Here is a 22,916-nt window from a genome sequence, read left to right on the forward strand (position 1 = left end):
TCTTCTCTTCTCTTCTCTTCTCTTCTCTTTTCTTTTCTCTTCTCTTCTCTTCTCTTCTCTTCTCTTCTCTTCTCTTCTCTTCTCTTTTCTTCTCTTCTCTTCTCCTCTTCTCAACTGGCTGCTGTAATTCATACTTGAATTAATGGCTGAAGAGAAGGAGGCTGCATCTAAGGGGCACCCCGGACACTTTGCATTGCTCATGCAGTGTTCCCACCTGATGCTCACAGTGGTGCTCAAGCCTTGGAGGATGGTCTCAGACAGCATATTCAGCATCTGTAATGTCCCTTTCTTCTCTGTCATACAACATTTTGAATGTGAACTTTTTTGGTGCACATGGTTTGACCTCTGCATGGACAGACACAAAGCTGTGGCAATTCCAAGCTTGTCCATGGGCATTTGGAGACCTTTTTACTTGAAGTGGGATAAGACAGCTTCCAGGCTCTTCCACTCTTGACAAGGAGTAGGACAAAGAAGGATCTAGACAGAGATTTGTGGTCTACATGAACCAAGCTGAATCTGGAAGGACAGGAGAACCTTGGGCAGCACGTGTTTAATGAAAGCTATATGACATTCAACAACCACAGATGTATGTAATAGATTTTGTGGTGTCACAATAGGCTACATCCCAATAAGCCACCTGAACACACAAATATGTGACAGATAGCATGGTTTACATTTTTAATGGATTTCCTTGTGTGAGGCTTGGAAAAGCCTCTTCCTCACCCATTGCCACAGGCTACTCTTGTGCAATAGCAGCAGCACTCCACTCCATCTTCAAAACACCATGTATCATGAAAGAGAAAATCATAAAAGAAAGGCTGGCCAGAGGAGTCCCACGAGTCCATCCATTTACGCCAAATTTGAGGTGTCAGCACCTGTACTGCTGCTGCTGTTCCTTGGATAATGTCCACGAAACAAAACACCCTTCTGCAAGTAATGCAAGGGCAGTGGGGATGGCTTGCTTTGGCAGCGTCAGTTGCAGTGATGGGCACAACCTTTGATGGTGCCGGTGTCCTTTTCTCCCTGTACCTCGAGTGAGGCAGAACAAGCGTGAAATATTTTTTAGCAAGTGTTAGAGAAAGAGGGATAACGTGGCAGTTTTGGAAGAAGTGCTGGAATGGGAATATGCTGCTGAGCTCTCCATCTGGAGACAAAACCCAGAACCACCCTTTCCTCGTGAGCTGCAGGAAGAACAGGGGAGTGTGTGTTTGGGGATTTGTAGAAGACAAATTTTAGCTTGTTTCTAAATGTCTCCATATGTTTTTATTTGTGTTATATACTTCCCTCTTGGCTGTACCGGAGCTCTTTTGTTTTATACTGGCACATCCCAGAACATTTTTAAGTTATAAAAAACTTACTTATCTCAGGGCTTCACAAGTGACCTATAACTTTTTTCCTGCCCTGGGTTTTTATTAAGCTCAGTGGGACTAATTCCCTATTGCTCAGCACGTTGTGTAGGCCTTTACACTGAGGCCAAATGGGTGTAAAATGCTGGCTAAAACTACATGACATGCCTCTGACTGATTGAGCTTAAGGTCTGGGATCCCACATCAGAAATTTGTGTCCAAACCTTACCTCTCCAGAGTCTGTTGAGCCTCTCCAGATGGCAGGTGATATTCCAGGTGTTAATAAGCCACTTTCTCTCCCACTTCTATCTCTGTAGCAAAATGGTGACAAACCTTTCGCATAGTCCTTTAAATTAGGAGAGATCATACACACACACACACACACACACACATATGTATATATACAATTTCTTAATTTTTAAGTCAAAAACATTATACATGTATATGATCTCTTCTGCATACATACATATATATAAGGTATTTTAAAATGAGAGGCTCTTAGGAAAAAAAAATTAGTCTGAAGTACTGTTATGGAACATGAACTTAATTTTTGTGAAAACTGTGCTATCTAAAAGAAGTTTAGTTTGCTGCCTGTGCCAGCTGTAAGCCACAGGAAGAAGAGGCTGGAGAAACACTTTGTGCAAGCAGTTTAATGCTCTGCCTGTGGCAGGACCTTGGCAACCAGGGATGGCTGTTTGCAAAGAGTTTAACTCTTTGTCCAGAAGGAATGGCAATACACCAATCTCCCCGCAATGGCGATTTACTTGCTTTAGTTGGATATGAGTCCTGGCAATTTTTGACAGCCAAGGGATGCCATGCAGAGTGCAAGGGCTTGGATCTTGAGGACTGGCCAATGCTCCCAGAGGGCCAGAGCTCAAACATCAGTTTCACATTCTTAAGGGTCCAGGAGACACCTGGGCGGGGCTGCAAGCAGTTTGGGTTTGCAGCGTGGGATAAGCTGCTCATGTTGACATAGCCATTTCTCATTATAACCATGTTGACATAGAAATTAGCAAAGTTCGGTTTTGGTAATTTCAAACCCACATTGCAGTGACTGTATAATGGGAGGAACAATAGAGAACTGGACTCAGTACACAATGCATTTTAATAAAATTCTTCATATGGTTTGATTTCTAAAGGATCTCTCATCAGTCTGTTCCCTGCATTTTTGTGACAATCACCACAAACATTGGCATGAGACTGACTTAGAATGGAAAATATTAGCAGGAAAAATGGGTTTTCTCAATATGTTGAATACACTGCCAAAATCCCTTTGCAATCCACCTGCAGTCTGAAGACTTACTTGTTACCATAATTGGAGTTAAATAACCAAGTATAGACTTTATCTACTCCTTAGATGCTAAAAAAAAAAAACCTTGAAAAAACAAGAAAACAATTTTTAAATCATAATCAAACTCATTTTCATAATATAGATTAGTAATGACTTTCTGTGATAAAATTCTTCTGCGTAAAGCTCTAGGATAACTGTAATGGATGGTGATAGACACCAGTCCTCAAATAAATTTAGGGTTTCTGCCAGAAAACTTATTCTTGGGGCCTTCTGATTAGCATCTCTTTTGACCTGGTATCAACCCACATCTCTCGTCTCGGAGACTCTTCAATGGAAGATCTCTGCTCTTGTGCACTTCTTGAATAACAATTTATTGCATAAACTTCAGAGTGAAAAAAATTCCTGTTTCTCCTGATTTGATCATTTATGAATCTGGCAGCTGAGATACAAACAGCTTGGTGTCATAACCTTTGGAAAATTAAAAAAAAAAAAAAAAAAAAAAAAAGAAGCTGACTTATAGTAACCAAGAATTGCTTTTGCCCCATTCTTTACAAATAGGACAAATTAGGTACTGATAGCTTATAAACATTAGCATGCTCTGGCAAAGCCAATTTAGTAAGAAGCACAATGCTGAATAGTAACTGTCTTGATAGTAACAGCATGAAAACACATAATTTTTCTGGGCTCTATATTTACCACAGTCAAATCCCTATTCACCCCTCACTCAGGCAAGACTACATTGAACAGGAATTTTCACTGGATTGGAGAAATAGGGATTTGGCCATATGTAGAAAGTTAATTTCCCCCCTTCATGAACTCAAGCTCTGATTAAAAAAGAAGTAATTATAATTTTTCAGCAAATTAAGTTTATTAAAACCATTCAGTCTGATAATCTATATTGTCAAGTTATGTTTAATACTTATTATGAGATTAAACCACTAAAATATCTAGTTCAAGGAAATATCTTCAAACTTCAATCATAAAAGAACTATATTAAAGCAAACATTCAGATTAATTGATGATGGGATCGTTTAGTGTCTAACAGCAAAGAAGAAACCTCAGACTAAATCTATTAGTACTGGGTGAAATCTTGAGGTCATAACCTACTCCTTGAAATCACTTCCCAAATGTTTATACATCTAAGTACTGACTAAAAATGAATTAATAACTTCAAGATTTAATCTGATGTTATTAAAGTTTTTGATGATTGTTTACTGTGTCTGATGAGTTTATGTAAATACTCTAAGCTATTGCATCATCCATAATTACTGTGCAATAGATGAGGTTACAGGCTAGCTAAAAGCATGTGTCTTCATTATAAAATGAAAAGAATAATTCTAACTTAATTTCAAAATGGCTGTAAAAATAAATGTATCAAAGTATAGTAAAACACCTGAATTTTTAGACCCAAATGTTAAAATACTGTTAAAATCCTAATTATATAATTATTAAGAAGTAATTTGGAAATAGATAATTTTCTTCTATGTTTTAATACAGTTAATAACCAAAATCTGCAGTAACAAACCAAGAGGCTGCTGGCATGTCCTACAGAAGACTTGCTAATATTGTGAAATACACAGAAAACATGCTGGTACTTCTTTGAAAGCAACTTTTAATGTGAAAACAGTATTAGCACATTTGACCTGTCATGAAGGGAGCAGAATATGATTTGATGCAAATACAAAGAAAAAGTTATTGGAATGAGCCAGAAATTCAACAGAAAAGGCTTTGTGCATAGCTTGATAAACGTTATCTTTCCAGACATCTAGTACAATATATACAATTATTGGTAACATTCATATTTCCTTTCATTGACAAATATCAGGGTTATTAAAATGGTGTTTGGTAGTCTGCTGAGGGTTTGTCGTTTTCCTGGCATACCAAAGGAGTGGAAAGAAAATTATTTGGGAAGAAAATTATTACTTCTTTGCCCCAGGTTGATGATTATATTCATCATAGGAACTCATGTTGTGTTGTGCTGTCAAGTGACTTTGTGTATTACCCAACAGCTCTTCTACCTGGCTTAAGGATGCACGCCAGAGATTGGTCCAGAAGGAGAAGAATGCTCTCTGAACCAAATACTTCTCTCTTTCTCTCAAAATATGAGTGTCAGTGCATTTATTGTAGGACACTGCATCCACTCACGGAGAACTCCTTGCAGCAGAACAAGAGGATAAGGAAAGACCTGCAGATTTCCAGGTGATTCTGTGAGTGGAAACACTGCTCATGCATGGTGCTGTGAACTGTGGTCCACAGGTGGAAGTTACTTCCCATTAGTAATTGATCTTGCAACATGCCTTAGTCTGTTTTAGTGCCAGATAACCTCTTTAGTTGAAAGAAACACTGCCAGGAACTCAAGAGCCATCGGTTTTGGTGAGCACTAAACAGGCTATGACTGGTCTCTATTTTTTTTAGAAACACATGAAAAACAACTACTGCTGTGATCACAAGGGAATAGTGAACCCTCTCCATAAATTCAATTTGTTCATAACCTTTTGACATAGACCATAAATAACCTTCATATATTTCACACACATGGACACATGTAATAAATTACATGAACAATGTATATAAATATTTACTTTACAAAAATACAAACTAAAGTGCCATATGAACAATCCATCTATTAGCAAATGGTTAATTCCCTGTGCCAGTTGATAATTGGATTGCATGCCTACCTGCTCCTTTTGCTACGCCACTGTACTGGTTGCAGGTACAAAGTGGTAGCAAAGAAAATATTAATCAGTTGGCAGTGGGGCTGTTTCAGCAAAGGTTACACCAGAGACAAAGGAAAGGGGAGGCTGAGATCTGGCTCCTGGAAAGGCTTTTATGATTATCTGGAGCAGGTTATGAAGTCTAGAAAAGAAAAAAAAAAATTTAAAAAAGAAGCCATTTTTATTTCTGAAAATTGTTCTCGGTGACCTTATTTGATGTATTTTATTTGCACACGTGATTATTATGATAATAACAGTAAAAAACCTAAAAGAATGTGCCAGAATTCCAAAATGCTAAACCAGAAAATGTTTATGGAAGAGAAGAATTGTTCTTCCTCAGCTTATACCAAAACCCCAGGTATTCTACAGGAATTAAAAACCTCTTTGTGCTTTAAAACCTGGAAGAGATATCCTGTCTGATGAATTGGATGCTTTATTTTTTAAATAATATCATTAAAAATGTTGATGAGATTTAGGGTAGAAAAATAACTGAAAGTGGTATATGTAAGAAAGTACTGAAATTTTTTACCTGTTTCAATGTTAGCACAATGTCTTGCTGAAAATTCAGGGAAAGAAAAAGGGTTAAATTCATAGACTATTTAATTTTGATTTTTGTTCAAAAGAAAAAAACCTAATAAAATTTGTACCTTCCAAATATAATGATGCCCATTTGCATTTTCAAAGTAAAAAAAAAAAAAAGAATTGTTAAACAATGGGAATCAGAGAACCATTCCCACTGCTGGCAATGTCCATAGTACTTTTTTTCATCTTTGTTGAGCATGCAGCTTCTTCTACGAGAAACTGTCAGTTTGTCCTATTGCCATGAGACAACACAGGGCCAGACAGACAATGGATAGATTGAACAGTCACACCAAAAAAAGATGAGGGCCATAGAAACTCTCTGCTTCTTATATACCTTTAGGTGATCAGGATCATGACCCTAGGCACTGCAAGAGCAAAATGGGCAGAAAGCAGGCATCCTCCTCCTTCCCAGACACATCCTTCAGAAACAATGACCAAACCCATCCATCAATTTTAATTAAAAAAGACTAAAATTCCCAGGGACACACGCAACACCGGTGCAGACACTGCTGCAGGTTTGGTGTTACCTGCAGTAAGCCAACTGCCACTGCTGGGTCTTGGAAACCTGAGGAGGGATCTGATCTGCAAGTAATGTTATGAGTCGCTGTGGACCAGCTGAAGTTGAGAAGGAAAACTCTTTAGGACTATTAATCAAAAGGGTGGCCTTTTGCTAATAACTATTTAATTGAGAAGTACACTATTCGGTAGTGATTAACCCTTTCACAGCACCAACTAGTTAACATTATGTGATGACAAGTAGAGGAAATGATGGTAGCACAAGGCATTCCCTTAACTGAATAATAAAATATAGAATCATAGAATCATAGAATGGCTTGGGTTGGAAGGGACCTTTAGAGGTCATCTAGCCCAACCTACTTGCAATGAGCAGGGACATCTTCAACTAGATCAGGTTGCTGAGAGCCCCGTCCAGCCTGACCTTTAATGTTTCCAGGGATGAGGCATCCACAACTTCTCCGGGCAACCTGTGCCAGTGTCTCACCACCCTCACCATAAAAAATTTCTTCCTTATATCTAGTCTGAATCTACCCTCTTTTAGTTTAAAACTATTACCCCTTGTCCTATTGCTACTGACTCTATTAAAAAGTCTGTCCCCATCTTTCTTGTAGGCCCCCTTTAAGTACTGGCAGGCTGCTATAAGGTCTCCCCAGAACCTTCTCTTCTCCAGGCTGAACAACCCCAACTCTCTCAGCTTCCCTCACCGGAGAGCTGTTCCATCCCTCTGACCATTTCATGTCCCTCCTCTGGACCCGCTCCAGCAGGTCCCTGTCTCTCCCGTGCTGAGGACCCCAGAGCTGGAGGCAGTACTGCAGGTGGGTCTCACCAGAGGGGAGCAGAGGGGCAGAATCCCCTCCCTCGACCTGCTGGCCACCCTGCTTTGGATGCAGCCCAGGATACGGTTGGCTTTCTGGGCTGCAAGCACACATTGACAGCTCATGTCCAGCTTTTCATCCCCCAGTACCCTCAAGCCCTTCTCGGCAGGGCTGCTCTCAATCCCTTCATCCCCCAGCCTGTATTGATACCAGGGGTTGCCCTGATCCAGGTGCAGGACCTCGCACTTGGCCTTGTTCAACCTCAGGAGGTTCACATGGGCCCACTTCTCCAGCTTGTCCAGGTCCCACTGGGTGGCATCCTGTCCCTCAGGCGTGTCAGCCACACCACTCAGCTTGGTGTCATGAAAACATAAGATATATGAGTGCAAAGAGTGAAATAGGAAATAAATCTGCAATTACTACACTGGAAACTATTACATGGCTCTACCACAGGTTTAGTTGTTGTTGCTCAATCTCATTTGGGTCTACCATTCTCTGGAGCTTTCAGTTTATAACCAAATGAGGGCCAGTCATGTACGGTAAGCTGGTCATAACCCCTATGCCTTCATGTTCCCCCCGAAGCAGTTGAAAACAATCCCGCTTCAGCTCTATTTGTTTTAATTTGGGTTTAGGGAAATATAAAGTTAAAGAGGGACCTCAAGAACTCAAAGAAATTTTGGAGCTGAAACTCTGCCAGGTAAAATAAATAGATTAGAGCATACACTGACAGGCCAGGGGCAGTTAAGAAGAAAAGAACAAAGAAACTATGAGAAATAAAAATAGCCGGACATCTCTAGGACAGATATCATATTATTAAATTAATTACCAGTGCAAGTGGTACATGTGTAGACAGTACCATGTGCTAAAGTGAGGGCACAGCCAGGTCGGATGTTGAATTTCCCTGTTCCTTCATTTCTTCCTTTCTCCACTTCATTAATCCTCATGTCAAAGGAGGGCTGTTTCTGACCATACATTTCACTGGAGTTTTACATAGTTAATGGGGATTCTGCAGATTAATCTGGGATGCTGCAGCATAATTCAGTGGATTATGCTTTCAAATAAAATTTCCAGACATATCCCTCTATTTTCTTTTGCATATTTTCACCCCATTATCTCAGTTGACTATCTTACAGTGGTTGTGATTAAAGATTTAAAATTAACACCAGTTACCACACCACAGTGTCTGAAATACTGAGCTCATTTTCTCCAATAAGATAGATACATCAGGATAAATATTTTAATGACAAAGTCTGTAATTTTTTTTCTCCATGATTACTGTTAAAAGCCCTCAAATATTTAGAATTTTTATTACATCTCCTCATTGTCAACACTTACTAATACTCAGAACTTAACCTTTTTCTAGTGAATCAGCTCCCCCACTCTTTTAATGTATTTTGTTTCTAAATTCTATTCCAAGGTCACTTTTCACAGGAAATAAAAATGTGGCCTTAACAGGCTGATGTATGGCATGAAAACGATGGAGCAATTTGAGGGATTCAGTAATAGCAAATTACCAGGACTGAATGATCTCCCTCCAGAATTCTGAAGCTAGAAGATTATTAAGTACAGTATGTATAGATGGGAATATACATTGTCTGTTTAAGATAGTAATAATAATATATAACACCCCCCCCATCCCCCTTCATAGTGATTGAAAGGCGCTAATACTATTAACTTCAGGGTTTTGAGTTTCTTTTAAAAAATGTTGTGAAAATCCAGACTCATTTTGGTGCTGGAAAAACCGTTGAGTTCTTCTAAAGAAGATGATAATGCAGGATTTGGAGAACAACCTGAAAGGACTAAAACAACACCTCTTGGAAAAAGGAGCTGAATTAGGGCAAAACAGGTAAAAGTGAGCAAGGAATAAAAAACTCCTGAACTTTCCAAAATTTTATGATAAGGATAATCTAAAGAGAGTTTTTAAGGAAATAAATTGCTGTGTAGGAAGGAATGGACTCCTACCTTGGATTAAACAGGGTATTATTCTATTATTTCTAGAGCATCGATCCTCTTCCCCCAGCATGAAGATGAATTAAAATTGTACTAGAAAATGGTTGGAAGCTATAATCACCTCTGCTGTGTTACTCTGGATGTGTCCATACAGCTGACTGGGAAGGAGAAGGTAAGAGCTAGTTATTGTCAATAAGTTGCTTTGAGGGGCTCTAAAACTAATGTGGCCAGCAGAAGGCTGTTGGGGCAACTGAGATGGCTGTTGAGCTCCGGCTGTCAAGCTCCGGCTGTCTCTGTGAGCTCCTTGCAGGGTCCCACATTGCACAGAAACCTGTCTGTCTGTCCATGCCCAAGCTGGGGCTGTGTCTGCTCCCGAAACTGAGCTTGACTCTCCTGCTCTGTCCTGTGGGAGCAGACTGCAGAGCCTACGAGGATGCCAATAGTGGCAGTGGAGACCCATGCAACATCTACTTCCGAGGAGCAGTGAGCTAGCTTGCGTTCAGGCAATCCCATATTTAAAAGAATAGCAATAACTTAACCAGCAATTAAATAAGTTTTTTTGGTGCTCTAAACCTGTAAATAATACAGGCATCAGTATTATATTGTCATACTAACCACATCTTGTTGGGTGTAGGAGCACATCCAGGTTTGTTCACCTCACTTTAGGAAGGACACCTTTGTCACTCAGGTGACACACTTTGGACATAGGTTTTATTTAGCATGTTGGATTGCAAAGCAAGTGGTTAGACCTCAGTTTGAGACTGACTTACCTTGGATTGACCCAAAGTCTGTAACAGAGAAGAGTGGTGGAGTGGAGGTAGGTAAACGACAAAGAGCATCTCCTCTGCTCCATGCAGCCCCACAGACCAGAAATAGAAGGGCACACGGATGGATAGAAATAAAGATTAATTCCTCTATCTGGCTTGAAATCAAACTGGAATCCAGTGCAATTCAGTAAAATATTTTGACTGGATTTTTTAAAAGGGCTGGATTAGTTCATTGTTATTATTCACTGTAGCTACTCATATAAACAGATAAATATGTGACTATTTAAGCTGAATGCTCTTTTCCAGCTTTGAAATTACACAACTGAGAGCAAAGTTTGGCTATCTAAAAGTAATCAAACCTAATGCTTCATGCTGTACAGTAACCCTTTTGCTGAAGAGGTCAGGAAGGAAGTATTTTCCCACGCTAATGGGTAACCTCAGTTTTATTTTTCAGCAGTTGACATGTTCTTGAGGTACTTGCTTGTTAATGCTGGAGACACAATGTGCCACTGCCTAATTCTTTGTGGCAGAGGTGTTACTACTCCACTTAGGAGAAAATGTTTAACATGCCAGAAAAGAGGGAATAGCTGTTCCCTTTGCTTCTCAAGGTATGGCTCGGTCATTCCTCTGTGTCCTCCAACTTTTGGTCTACTTCCTTACACTTTCAGTAAATCAAATGTAATTTTTAAGGTATCCTGTAATTCTATATGCCTGGGCTTTACCTATTAAACCACAAGCAAGTGTGAAAGTGATGCAGGGCACTGGGTAATGGCAGGTCTCCCATGCACGTAGGTACAAAACTCGTCGAGTACACCTCTGCCTAATGAGAAAGCACAGGTGTTCTGACAAGCAAGAACAACAAATAAAAAAAAAAAAAAAAAAGTTGCTATCCTGTCAAATACTGTGTGCATATCAAGGATCCAGAATACAAAGCAGACTTAACAGCAATCACATTTTGAGTAGAATTCGCTTGAATGTAACACCTTCTCCCTCTAAGGTTTTGAGTGTGGTATCTTAAAGAAGATCACACAAATTACTCATTCTGGGAACAAAGGCTCTTTTTTGAAAGCTGTCAGCTTGCTGACAGTTATGATGAGCATTTACTTCAGGCTTGTAAAACATATTAATCAAACTTGTTCCTATAGCTTCAGTCCAAGGAGGGTTACTGTTTCTTTTAGAGAAATGTTTTACATAAGTGAAGAGCTCTGAATACGTATACACCTTGAATGCAAACCACTGTCTGTGCCATTCATTTATTCGTAATGAATAAATACTAGTCTACACCAGGCTTAAGGAAGATTGAAGCAGTATATGGAAATCTGTTTATTACAAGACTATTTGCCAAAGACCTATGCACCATTCATTGAACCTTGAAAAACATTTGAAAATATGGGTTGCATTTGCAAACTTCAATGTATGACATGGAGAGCTGGCAAGCTGCCTGGTTTCTACTTAAAGGATTGTCATTCTGGGAAAAATAAATTTCTCTAACTAGACAAAAGTCAATGTTTTCATGTTTTACTGCAATCAAACTGATATGGCTGACAATTTAATGTCTCAACACTTAAAATATCTGTGGATAATCAGTTACCTCAATCAATCATAACTACAAGATTTCTCTATTTTCAAAGCCTGTATACATATGACTGAGATATTTAACAGTTTAGAGAAACCTCCCCATCCTTAATCCTTCATGATTTCTCTTGAGCCGTGCAGTTCTTTTTTTTTCCCAAATGCACAATTTTATAATTGCCGGAAAAAAAAAAATCCAACCCTGCACTGTAATCAGATTTTGAAACCTTTGTGTTAATGTCCTGTTTTATTTAATTTTATGTATATTTTATAGTCTGCTTGCCTGTCAAAAAGATGTGGAAATGTGCTGGCATTCCAGCTGAAGACATCATTATGAGTGAGAAAATGCTCAAGGCTTTTTCAAAGCGGGTGCTGAAACATACGTTTCTCTTCTTTGACTCCAGGGGATGCTAACAGCTGCCCCAGCAGACAGGTATTGCAAGGTCAAAGGCTAGCAGAGCTGTACACCTTCAGGATTTGACTGCCAGCAAAGAAGAGGGGTAGTTTCTCAAAACTAATAACAAAAATAGCAACAATGATGAGAAGAAGAAGGAGCTGACAACAAAAATGAAAAGGAACCTGCAAGAAGTGAATTCTGGGTAGCGCAACACTTGGCAGAGCTGATTTTAATATCTGACAGGTTGAGTTCACTAATCTTTGCTATTCATATTGACGTGAAACTTCATACAGTTTTAGAGATTTGTATCTATTAAGACATGCAGCAGTGTTCCTACAACATGGGAACAAGTTTGCTAGTGCCTGGCGTTCGTCTTCCTCCGTGATAAAAATTGATATGAACTGTTTTAAACGTCGAACAGATAATTACTCTCAACACTCAATAAGGAAAGCTACATCTTTAGAGCCTCCTTTATCTTTAAAAAATAATAAAAAAAACCAAGCCCAAAATTCACCAACAAGACAAAACAACATTCGTCCCCCCGTTTTCCCCCCTCTCTTTTGTTTCTTTGATTACTTGGAGCCTTGTAATCAAACTAAGCTTAGTTTCGGGACCCTTGGGGCAGTATCTCTTAGTTCCCTGTCAGGCTGCGTTGCAAAACAATCAATCTTGCTCTTGTGCTGGCTTGGTGGAAGTGCCACGACACGAGGAGTGCAATGCTTTGCTCTTGCTGTGAAGCTTCGATGACAAAAGTTTTTATCAGAAGCTGACTGTATTTAGGGTTATGAATATGCAATGACTCTCATTAGTATTGAAGCACAGGAGCATGGGCTGACATCCCCCGCCACTTTTAGCTGCTGCAGAGTCGTCTAATGAATTGTCTTGCTCTTTCACTCGCACAGACTTTGCTGTTACAGCTCCCCGTTCCAAGGGGAGTTGCCCAGTTTGAGAATACTATTGATGGCAGAAATTAATTGCCAAGAACTGCTCTTGATTTTGTTAAACAGTGTTGAGACAGTGTTTAAATTGTCAAAACAGAAAACCATTAAACTCTACAGGAGACAAAATCATTGCGAGTGAGAGGACCTGTGTGTCTTCACGCATAGCCATGCAGAAGCATACAGGTGTGGCACAGGTATGCGTACAGTCTTGTAATCATACCTACACATACAAACATGTGCGTGTGTCAGTGACAGGTCTCAGAAACCTGACATCCTGCTGATTTACCTATTATTCTTCCAACTAGAACAAACGGGGATAACAGAAAGTTCTCCAAATGAGCAGGAGTCCAATACATTGCTATTTGATCAAGCCTTTAATACTCTTTCTTTTCCCTTTGGGACCCTGCCAAACATTTTTCAGCTCACACATCTGCAATCTTTATGAATAAGTTACTGATAAGGATGTTTCCAACAAATGATTAAGATATCTGGCTTGATTTGTTGTATTTGAGGAGATGTGTAAGCTTTCAGAAACAAGTGGAAATGACCCTTTTTTTCCCAATTGGTTAAATTAAGTATTTTTTTCCCTATTCATCTGAAATTTCTTCTGACATAAAAGGAGCTTTTGTGGCTCTCTGCAGATTGTGAAGGATAGAGTGAATTGAAACGGATAATATATTCCAAGAAGCGTAAGTAGCATTCTGAAAGGTGTGCGCGTACTGCAAATAATAAAGGATATGAGGTTCTCCCAAGAACATGTCAGCCCCACACAGCTCTTTATCCATTTAATCAGTAATGGAAATGGTCCCAGTGCAAGGAAGGAGGATCTGTTTAATTTTTACTGCGATTTTTGGCACTGTTGCTCTAATGCGAGCTTGGCTTACCTCTTGACCCAACCCCAGGAGTGTCTGTTCTCATCAGCTGGAGAAAAAATAAACATAAAGAACATCTACATGTTGGGAGTATCAAATATAAGAGCAGTTTAAAATAAATGCAGTTCTGACAAAAGTGGCTCAAGTATCATACATCAAACACTTGTTACCTCTCTTGGCCTTAGTGATTGCACGTGACTAAGAAAGAGTGAGTGATAAAATCTGAAGAAAGATGAAACCAATCTGGGCCTTTTTAAAGATCATCAATCATTCTGCGCAGCCATGGTATTATTAGTTCCAGTAAGCCTTGTTCTCCCATTTTATGGACATCATAAACCCCCCACCCCTAGACCAATGTTACCATGGGAAATCATTTTTATGGGCAGCATCTTAGTGTGGGCCAATCAGATCCAATCACATAACAAGCTACTGAATTATTCAACGTTCTCCCTAATTTTGCATTCTTCCTGCACTTTGCTGTCACTGCAGGGTTTTAAAAGTATGTGTTTTTACAATATTTATTAAGAAGATAACCATACACAGGAATTTTGCTTTCTCTATGTCTTTCAATAATTGTTTGTTCCCTTAGATTGCTGCAGTATATACATTGCTATATAGAGAATATTTTTTCTAAAAGGAATAGCAATCCACACTGTGGCACTCGGCTTTAAACTCTTTCAGCTTTTAAAATACTGAACGTAAGGAAAACAATAGTGAAACTATTGTGTTCAAACATAAAATATTCAGATTTACTGAGCAAACTGTAACCAGCATGTCTCTTAGCTGTTGCTATGAATACAGGGCTCACATTGTATATGAAAATATTTCAGTTTTAATTGCAAATCTGTGCAGAGATGATTTGGGGTCTGTAATTAGCACATAAATTCCAGACTTTGTGACTGCTGTGAAAACACACATTATTTATGGAACTATTATCTAAATATAATTCAGTGTTTTTTGCTTTCAACAACTACTGTAAAAGTCTGATTTAATAAAATGTGAAAAATTTCCTGTCTCTTGGACTTCTGTTTACATTACGAAGCATTCATACCGCTGCACTGCTATTTCCCACTTGATCTGCAGTGGACTTTGCTTTCAGTGGCTCCATACTTCACTCACACCTCGGGGAGGTTTCTTCACAACCATAAAGTGCCAGGCACTTAATTTGTTTAAAATGAAAGCTTGGATTATGCAAATAGCTCTGAACTGCATGAACGGAGTGAGTTTATGTGACCTCCATCCTTGTGCTTTTCATCCAGGCTAGAAGTGGGAATAGATAGGAGCCCTGTCTGAGCTGGTTTTAAGCTACCGTATGCAGATTTCCAGTTATCTGGACAGGGTTACTGGAAGGACAAAGTGGTCTCTTGTTCCCACCCACTTATTGTAAACTGCAGGCTCAGCCACTTCTAGCTCCCATCAATGTAGGGTACAACCAGCACAAATTTTGTCTTTTTCCTTACCAGCAAACCCATGCATTTTCAAAGCTGGTTACTTGCACAGCCTGTTTTACAGCAATAATTTTTGAGACCCTCTTCCGTTCTAGAGTTTAAAAGCATATTTTCAGGTTATATGGAACTGAACATTTCCCTTGCCAGTTTCATCTCTAGTGTGTCTCTAGGTTAAGGGCTGGAGCTGCTGGTGAAGGGGCTGGACACTGGGTATGCACTAGGGCTGCAGTAACAACAGCAGCAAAATCCATAATATGGACCTAATTTACATCAGAATGCAACAGACCTGAAACTTTCTACTTTCTTCCTTTTCCCCCCCCATCCTCTTGGGTCGCTCTGTACATAGTTTTGAGGTCTTTGAAGAAAAATCCTTCCCCGCTCTCCCTCTGCATCCTAACTGAGAGACACCTACCGCCTTGCTCTGGCAGCAATGTGCAATGCCAACCTCAACAGCCACCGCAATAATAATAGCAATAATCTCTAGCAGAGTTGCTTCACCTCTCCCAGGGCTGCCTCCCCTTGCACTAAGAGCTGTGCCTGCAGGAGCATCCCCCAGCCCACCCCATGGGAAGAGAGTGGGTGGTCTGGACACTGTCTCAGTGCCAGAAATGTGCAATTTTTTTGCACGAGGCTACCAGGATTTGCCCAGACCTGGGAGCACCACCTCCCTGTATGTCTGCCCCGTTGCTGGTGATGGAGTCAGGCAGGATCCATGCACGGTGTACCTCACAGCCCGGCCCCCAGGCATGAATTTCGATTTGAACAGCGATATCAATGTCATGGCGCACACGCTCCGGGAAGGGAGTTACGAAGAGTAATTGAGAGATTCAGCATGAAGCCACTGAAAGCTGTAATTTAAAGTTCCAGTACTACTATTACCATTGAAATTTAAAGTGACAGAGGCCCAATTATGAATGGTTATTTTCTTAAATAAAATTACTTTTTTTATCCTCTGCGAAGCACTCATTTCTGCCTAGCAGTTGCTGTCACCAGGACCTGTCTTTGTGGCTCCTGGTGTCAGTGAGATGCTGAGCCTCCTGCCCCTGATGAGGAACAGATCAACAGGGCAGCGAGGCTGGGAGCCTTGTGGGGGATGGCAGAGCAGACTGCTTTGCAAGGAGATCTGCAAGCAGTCCAGCCTGCTCTCCCAACAAAATTAGGCACAGCTTTGCTATCTGAAGGAGACCCCAGCCCTGCCCTTGTAAGTTGGAAATGGCATCCAGGGACAGAGGAGACACGGAGCACATTTTTAGTGAGGAAAAAAGGATGGGTGAGATTGGAGATATTTTCTGACAGATGAGTGGGTTAGTAATTATTATCATTGCTTCCTTCATAATTCTAATGCAAAAATTTGCTGGTTGTTTACATGACAAACCTTAGCATGCAGTACAGATTCTTAGACTGTCTACTCAATAAAAAAGATTCTCCTGGGTATTTATTTGGCTGGTGCTACATCTAGTTTCACTTCCTATGAATAGGGTATACCGTCTTTAAAACATCAGTGGGACAGATGGCAGGAAAGCTACAGGACCCAAGTGCTTGCAGTGGTCTCACAATATTGGTACATTTTTCTTAATGCCTGGCATAAGGAGACATCACGAGGACCTCAACTTTCGTACAAGAAGGAAGGTCCTGCTTTCTGGGAACACAGCAAGATTTAATAGAGAATGTCTTTGAAAAGTGGCAGAGTTCTGTTGCTTTTCACACAAGGACTTCCAAAAGTGAGAGCGGCATTTGGCTCACAGGTAGCAGAAATGTAGTCTAAGAATCTGGGGAAGTAGAGCTGTCCAAAGAATATCAGCCAGACCATCTAATGTATGTACATACAAATTCAGATCAACCAGGATTTTTTTCACTTTATTATCAATATAACTGCATTTTAATTCCAGATGCAGATCAAAGAATCCAGTGATTTCAGGTGAGATCAGTGACACACAAATAACCTGGGCAGTCACTAAAAAATACCCAGGTAGAAAGGAAAGCAGAGCACTTTTTGCAAATCTGACAGAATCAATTATTTCTCCTTACAAATGATATCAGTATATTAGGTTATTTTCCTAGACACCTGTCAAGCAGCTGCACACAAGACCATAACATACCATTCTCACCTTCAGCAATGCTGCTAAACAGAAGAATATGAGATGTTTTCCATACATTGGTCATCACCAGCCTGAACAGTTTTCATTTTTAATCTTCACATTTAACCAAAATGGGAGGGATCAGAAGAAAATATCTGAGGAATCCCTCAGACCACACTAGAGAGCATTCACCAGGAGGGGTGTAACGTAGAAGCAGAAGGATGTTCTCTTTGAAGGCACCTCTAGGGAGGCAGAAAATGATTGCAAGAGCAGAAGACAGCAATACACCCACCAACTCACAGAATAAACTCTATTTGATAGTCAAGAGTATCCGTGTTACAAAAGAAAACTACAGAACAGGGAGACCATCTGGTGATTTGGTGGACCTTTTTCCTGGCTACTCCCTATAGCAGAAATTAAGGCCATCACTGGGACAAGTTTTTAATTATGGACTGTAGACAATTGTTGGTGGCTACCTTCTGCAACACTGGCAAAATCAGTGTTGGGGGTTCATCCGCTACTTTAGATATTTGAAATGGGACACCCTGTAGCAGCCACAGGCCAGCATTCCTCTGTTCTAGCTGCTGTACAAACACAGGACCAAGACATCTGTTCTCCGTGTCTAGGAGTTTGCAACACAGGGAGTTAACTGGAGACACTTCGCTGTCCTGTTAAGGCCATGCTGGCAGTGACGTTTGTCCCTTATGTCACTCCAGTGGCATCCATGCACTCATATCATCACGTATTTGGTTCTGAGTTTGACCTGGCCAGGGCTGGCCCCGCACTCGAAATAAAGCACCACCGTGTAGCATCACCAGAGCAGCTCCTCCCGGCACCATCCTCACAGCTGGCTGAATACTGGGCCAAGTGACCTCCATGATTCAGCCAGGGCTTTCCTGCAAAGACCGGTAAAGACCGGTCCCAAAGAACGTTAATTAGTGTTGGCCTAGCAAATGCTGGTGAAATCATTCAAGGAGGGACACATGCTCTGTGCAGATGGACAAAGCTGTGATCTGCTGCCAGATAGAAAAAAAAAATAGATTTTATGTTATGCACTGTAGATGGTCTTTACCTGTTTTAATTTTTAATGGAAATGTTCCTTTTTAAGTACCAGCAGCAATATGAATTTAATGTGAACTCAGAGGACCATGCAAAACAAGCATAATTGACTCGCTGCCATCACTTGCTAGATATTTTTTCCTTTCCCTTTCCTAAGTCTTAATGTTTCCTAAGTTCTTAATGGAAAGAGAACATGCTAGAGAGCCAGCATTTGACACAGAGCTTACAATCTAGTAGTCAATATTGAAATTGGATTTGAATTACTATGTAAGTAATTGCTGATAAGAAAACTGGAGTAAAAGGTCCATGGAAAGACATATAGCACCTGCAGGTCATAGGCAAAAGAAAGCAGAAAAAATAATGTTTACAGAGGTCAAAGGTTTAAATTTTTAATTATTATTATTATATCAGGGAATGGAGGCCACTTTTTGTGTGTGTGGTTTTCCTTTGTAAAATTTGTCTTACATGGAAGTTTGGTATCTTTCCACTAACCAGTGTCACAACTGAAAAGCCAAACAGATGAACAATATTTACACTGAACCTTTGAACTGTTGGCCTGATACTATCACTCTTTTTAATCACAAAGTACCTCAGTGTTTAACTAACCTTACTTTCATCTTCTCTGTCTCTGCTTGTGCTACATTACCCCATCTGCAATAAACAATGAAGAAAGCTGCAACATCCTGAGTAGTGACTATAACCTGTCCTCCCCTTAATGACAGGTTTATGCAGTTCGTCAAAACCCATCATCTGAACAGATAAGATTGAATTCAGTGAATGCCGGATTGGACATATTCTGAGCTGAAATAAAAGCAGCAAAGTGTCTGTGCTTATTAGGGCCTTCCTAATAGGAGCAGTCTTGGTGTCCTACTGAACGGCAGCTTTACTGTCATCTATGGTGTTTTCTGGAAGCTGAAACTGTAAAAACGAGTGAGAAACAATATTTGCTCTATTCACCAGACAAAACCTTATAATACTACTTTAACTGGGAAAAGAACATCACTACTTAAAAAAACCTGGAGCCACTCCCAGTTTTAGGGGACAGGTTAGGGGAGATGAAGTCATCACATCCTCACCCAGGACTACTAACAATGCTCTGTATTGCACACAAAGCTCCCAACCAGTCGATTCTGTTAAAAAGTTCAGTGGTGTCAGCTGGGATGTAACCTGAAGTTCCCAGTTAGGTTTCAGAGTAGACAACATGCTGGGCAGAATGAGAGCTCCTCCAGTCTCTAGGAGATTTTTATTTCTCTTTCTTACTTACTTACTACTTGCTTAGTAAAAAGCAAGCCAGAACAAAATTAATATTTTTTACATGTTTTTGCAGAGAAGGATGGCTTCACAGCTGTTTCCTGATCCTGCAAACAGTACTGACTAAATGCATATGAACAGTATAACATAGTAACTTTTGGATATTACTCCCTACACATAACAGCATGGAACAGAGGAGGGGGTCTATTTAGGTGCAGTCTGGACCTGTGGCTCTATTTCCAGCTTTAGCAACAACTTTATGTTATTCTTGATAATGACATTTATTTTTTTCTGCATTTCAGTGTATTCACATGAAAACAAGTATAATAATACTTTTCCATTGCCTAGTGGGACTAGGATTCTTGATTTATGCAAGCAAAGTATTTTGAGATCCTTGTAGGAAAGGAGGTATAGGAAAGGAAAGCTGTAATTGGAGATTAGCTGGCAAGTAACACCAGCTTACGGTACCACCACCATAGGGTGATGCCATTACCTCACAGTATACCCTTTTCCCCTTTCCATTAACAGATCTTGTCTCAAATCTTATAAAGATATTATTTGCACAGATGCAGAGGTGAACACAGCCCTCAGAACTGTCTCTGAGACAAAAGAAAATGTTTTCTTGTGGAGAAAGCTCATTAACAGTCTAAGCAACGATGGAATCAGCACTTGGGGTAACTCCAAAACCACCTACTCAAACTGGCGAGGAAGAGAGTCAGAGACAGATCCTGGTGGCAGGATTAATATTTCCCCTGGCTTGGCTCTTGTGATTTATGTTCACAGCTATTGAAAGCAAAAGAAAGAAAGGTTTCAAAGCTGTGTTTGTATTCCCCAGCAGAGCTGTTTGTGATTTCCATTTTGTAGGAGATTTTCGTTTCTCTTTTATCCATTACCAGGCAGACAAAACTGAAAGACTTCTACTAATTCTTATTCCCCTCCGTTGACATCACCACCAGATATAAATTTGGGAAAGCTGCTCACAGCATTTGGCTCAATTAATATGCTGGTGTTGTCCCTGGACTGGAGAATGCATGTAACTACGTACGTTTGCTGCTCACCGTTCCTTCAGCAAAGGAACTGGAGACGAGAAGGGAAGGAAAGGAAATTTTTAACCTCTTCATCTGCTTTCCTCTCTCTGTGCAGTGTCTTTCCTGCCAGATAAATAGAAAACTAGGATGCATGCCACTTAACACCTTCATGAACAATAAAATACCTGTATATATGAGATAAGCAAGTGGACACTACTCTGAGGTTTTGAGTTTGTTTAAAGTTCTTCTTGGTCCTATTCCTCCTTTTGCTCTTTAATTTGTATAAGCACATAACACATGCAGGGCATTCACGCAGCCAGCCTCCCAGTCCATAGGGTGTGGAAGAGAATGAAGGAGACATCATTACAACACCTTTCACTTAACTGTATCTGCATTAAGAGTACCTTATTAGGCACACTGATGACAACATTGTCAGGAGCAAAAGGAGCTTACAAGAATCGACTTCAGTTTTGCCATAATTACTGAGAATTAAGTATATATTTAAGACTGTCTTTGCTCAGGAAAGTCCTCACTTAAACCTGTTTGAGAAAGGATGCAAGACATCCTTTTAAATATAAGCATATGTTGTTCCCAACAAACAGACTTTGCATTTTGTAAATTTAATTTGCATCAATAGTGAAAAAGAAATGCATATTGCTGTATGACTTTCATTTGAGCCCCAATATCATACCCTCCACTTCCCCAGGTATAAAAGGTAGTTTAGACTGCTTTTGTAAACATACGATTGGGCAGTAGCTGCGCTGATGTTTTCCTTCATGATAAGGCTGCTCTAATGAGCCTCAGTTACATGAGTTATGGTTCCTGGCTACTGGGACTGCTGGGGCACTGCTCCCCATGCCATCTCTACCCATGCATGGCTCTCACTGGAGGCAGCAAGAAGCATCCCGGGATCTCTGAACAGAGGAATGGGAATGGTACCATCCTCACACAATGCAGTTAAGGGGTCTGGGGTAGTCTGACCTGAATTCTCAGCACAGACCTAGCCATAATGCTTTGTAGGAACAGACCCTTGGTTTAAAGCAATAGTGGAAATCTTGAGCTAAGTTAAATTGTCAGATACAGTGAAGTGATAACAGATCTGTCCATGGATGTCCAGTTGAAGGCATGGAAGTTCCTCAGTAACACTGAGGAACACAGCAAGATGGGCACATAATGGGGGAAAGAAAAGAAAAACTCTCCTTCATCCCTCACTCTCTCAACCCACTACCCTGCATAACCTCTTGTAGCTTGAAGCAAGACAAGAAAGTCAGCATTTCACACCCTCCAACAGCTCTGACATGACAGGTATGGTATTTTCTTACCCACAGAATTGCCAAGGAAATCCACCCTAGCAAAAGTGCAAAAGTTTTCAGTGTAAGGAGGTGGGGTGCAAAAACTGGCTTGTAGGCAAAGGTTGAAATGACTCAATCTGAAACAAAATGTAAAGCAATTACTGCTAGGAAAAAAAAGATCATGCTGACATTTAAAGGCTGCAGTGATAGTATCTGTCCCTTCCCAGGCTGATATAAGCAGCCTTGATTTGATCCCCTAATGTTTTTGGGGGTTTTTTTTGTGTTTTTTTTTTTTTTTTATATTTACGATACCCTTTATTTGGAGGTGGGGGGCAGCGGGATGGATTGCCTTAACTCCAGTTGTTGATGCAGAGAAATAATTGCCACCCCGGAAAGGTAATTACATATGCCATTGTTTATACACATAATAGGCCTGGAAAAGCATGTTCTGCAGATAGAAAAAAAAGAAAATCCTGCTTTCACATCAGGGCGGAACACTATGTAAAGTGACAGATTGCCACAAATAGCATTCAAAGCCTTGCACATTAGTGGTTGATTTTTCTTCTGGGGAAGAGGGGGAAGGGATGAAGGCTATGGAATAGGGTGGAGAATAAAAAAGAAGACAATTTTGTTCAACAGCCATAGTAACATATCCAGTGGTTTTTACTCTCCTGATTGCTGCTAAATGAACCTGATCTTTAAGAAGTTGTTTTTAAAGTCACTGCCTCAAAGGGACATTTTCTGTTGTTGCCATCTCGTGCAAATACCACTTTTCCTAAAGTGGCCTTAATTTGAATTGCTTTGAAAGCAGACCAAATAATCTGGTAGGATATGGTATGGCATGATACATCTCCTCTTTCTGCCTTTAGTACCACGTAGAAAGTGAATTTCTGTCATAAAAGGGCAGCTAAAGTCTCTTTTTTCCCCTCCCATTGTAATGTATCTAACAACAAAAGAATAAAACAAACAGTGTGCTGTGATGTCAAACCCATTTTGT

The 22,916-nt window shown here is 40.2% G+C and overlaps 1 long non-coding RNA gene across 1 annotated transcript in view; it reads left to right on the plus strand.

Moving 5' to 3' along the window:
• The window catches only part of LOC115336607, a 36,564-nt gene extending 21,793 nt beyond the window's left edge, over positions 1-14,771 (plus strand). Inside the window, exons 4-6 of the long non-coding RNA XR_003921843.2 lie at positions 4,647-4,844; positions 9,263-9,386; positions 11,828-14,771. This is a non-coding gene — a long non-coding RNA (uncharacterized LOC115336607). The remainder of the gene's footprint in view (positions 1-4,646; positions 4,845-9,262; positions 9,387-11,827) is intronic.
• The last annotated feature ends 8,145 nt before the right edge of the window (positions 14,772-22,916 follow it).

The sequence above is a fragment of the Aquila chrysaetos genome, chromosome Z, assembly GCF_900496995.4.
Source record: "Aquila chrysaetos chrysaetos chromosome Z, bAquChr1.4, whole genome shotgun sequence".
Classification (NCBI taxonomy): domain Eukaryota; kingdom Metazoa; phylum Chordata; class Aves; order Accipitriformes; family Accipitridae; genus Aquila; species Aquila chrysaetos.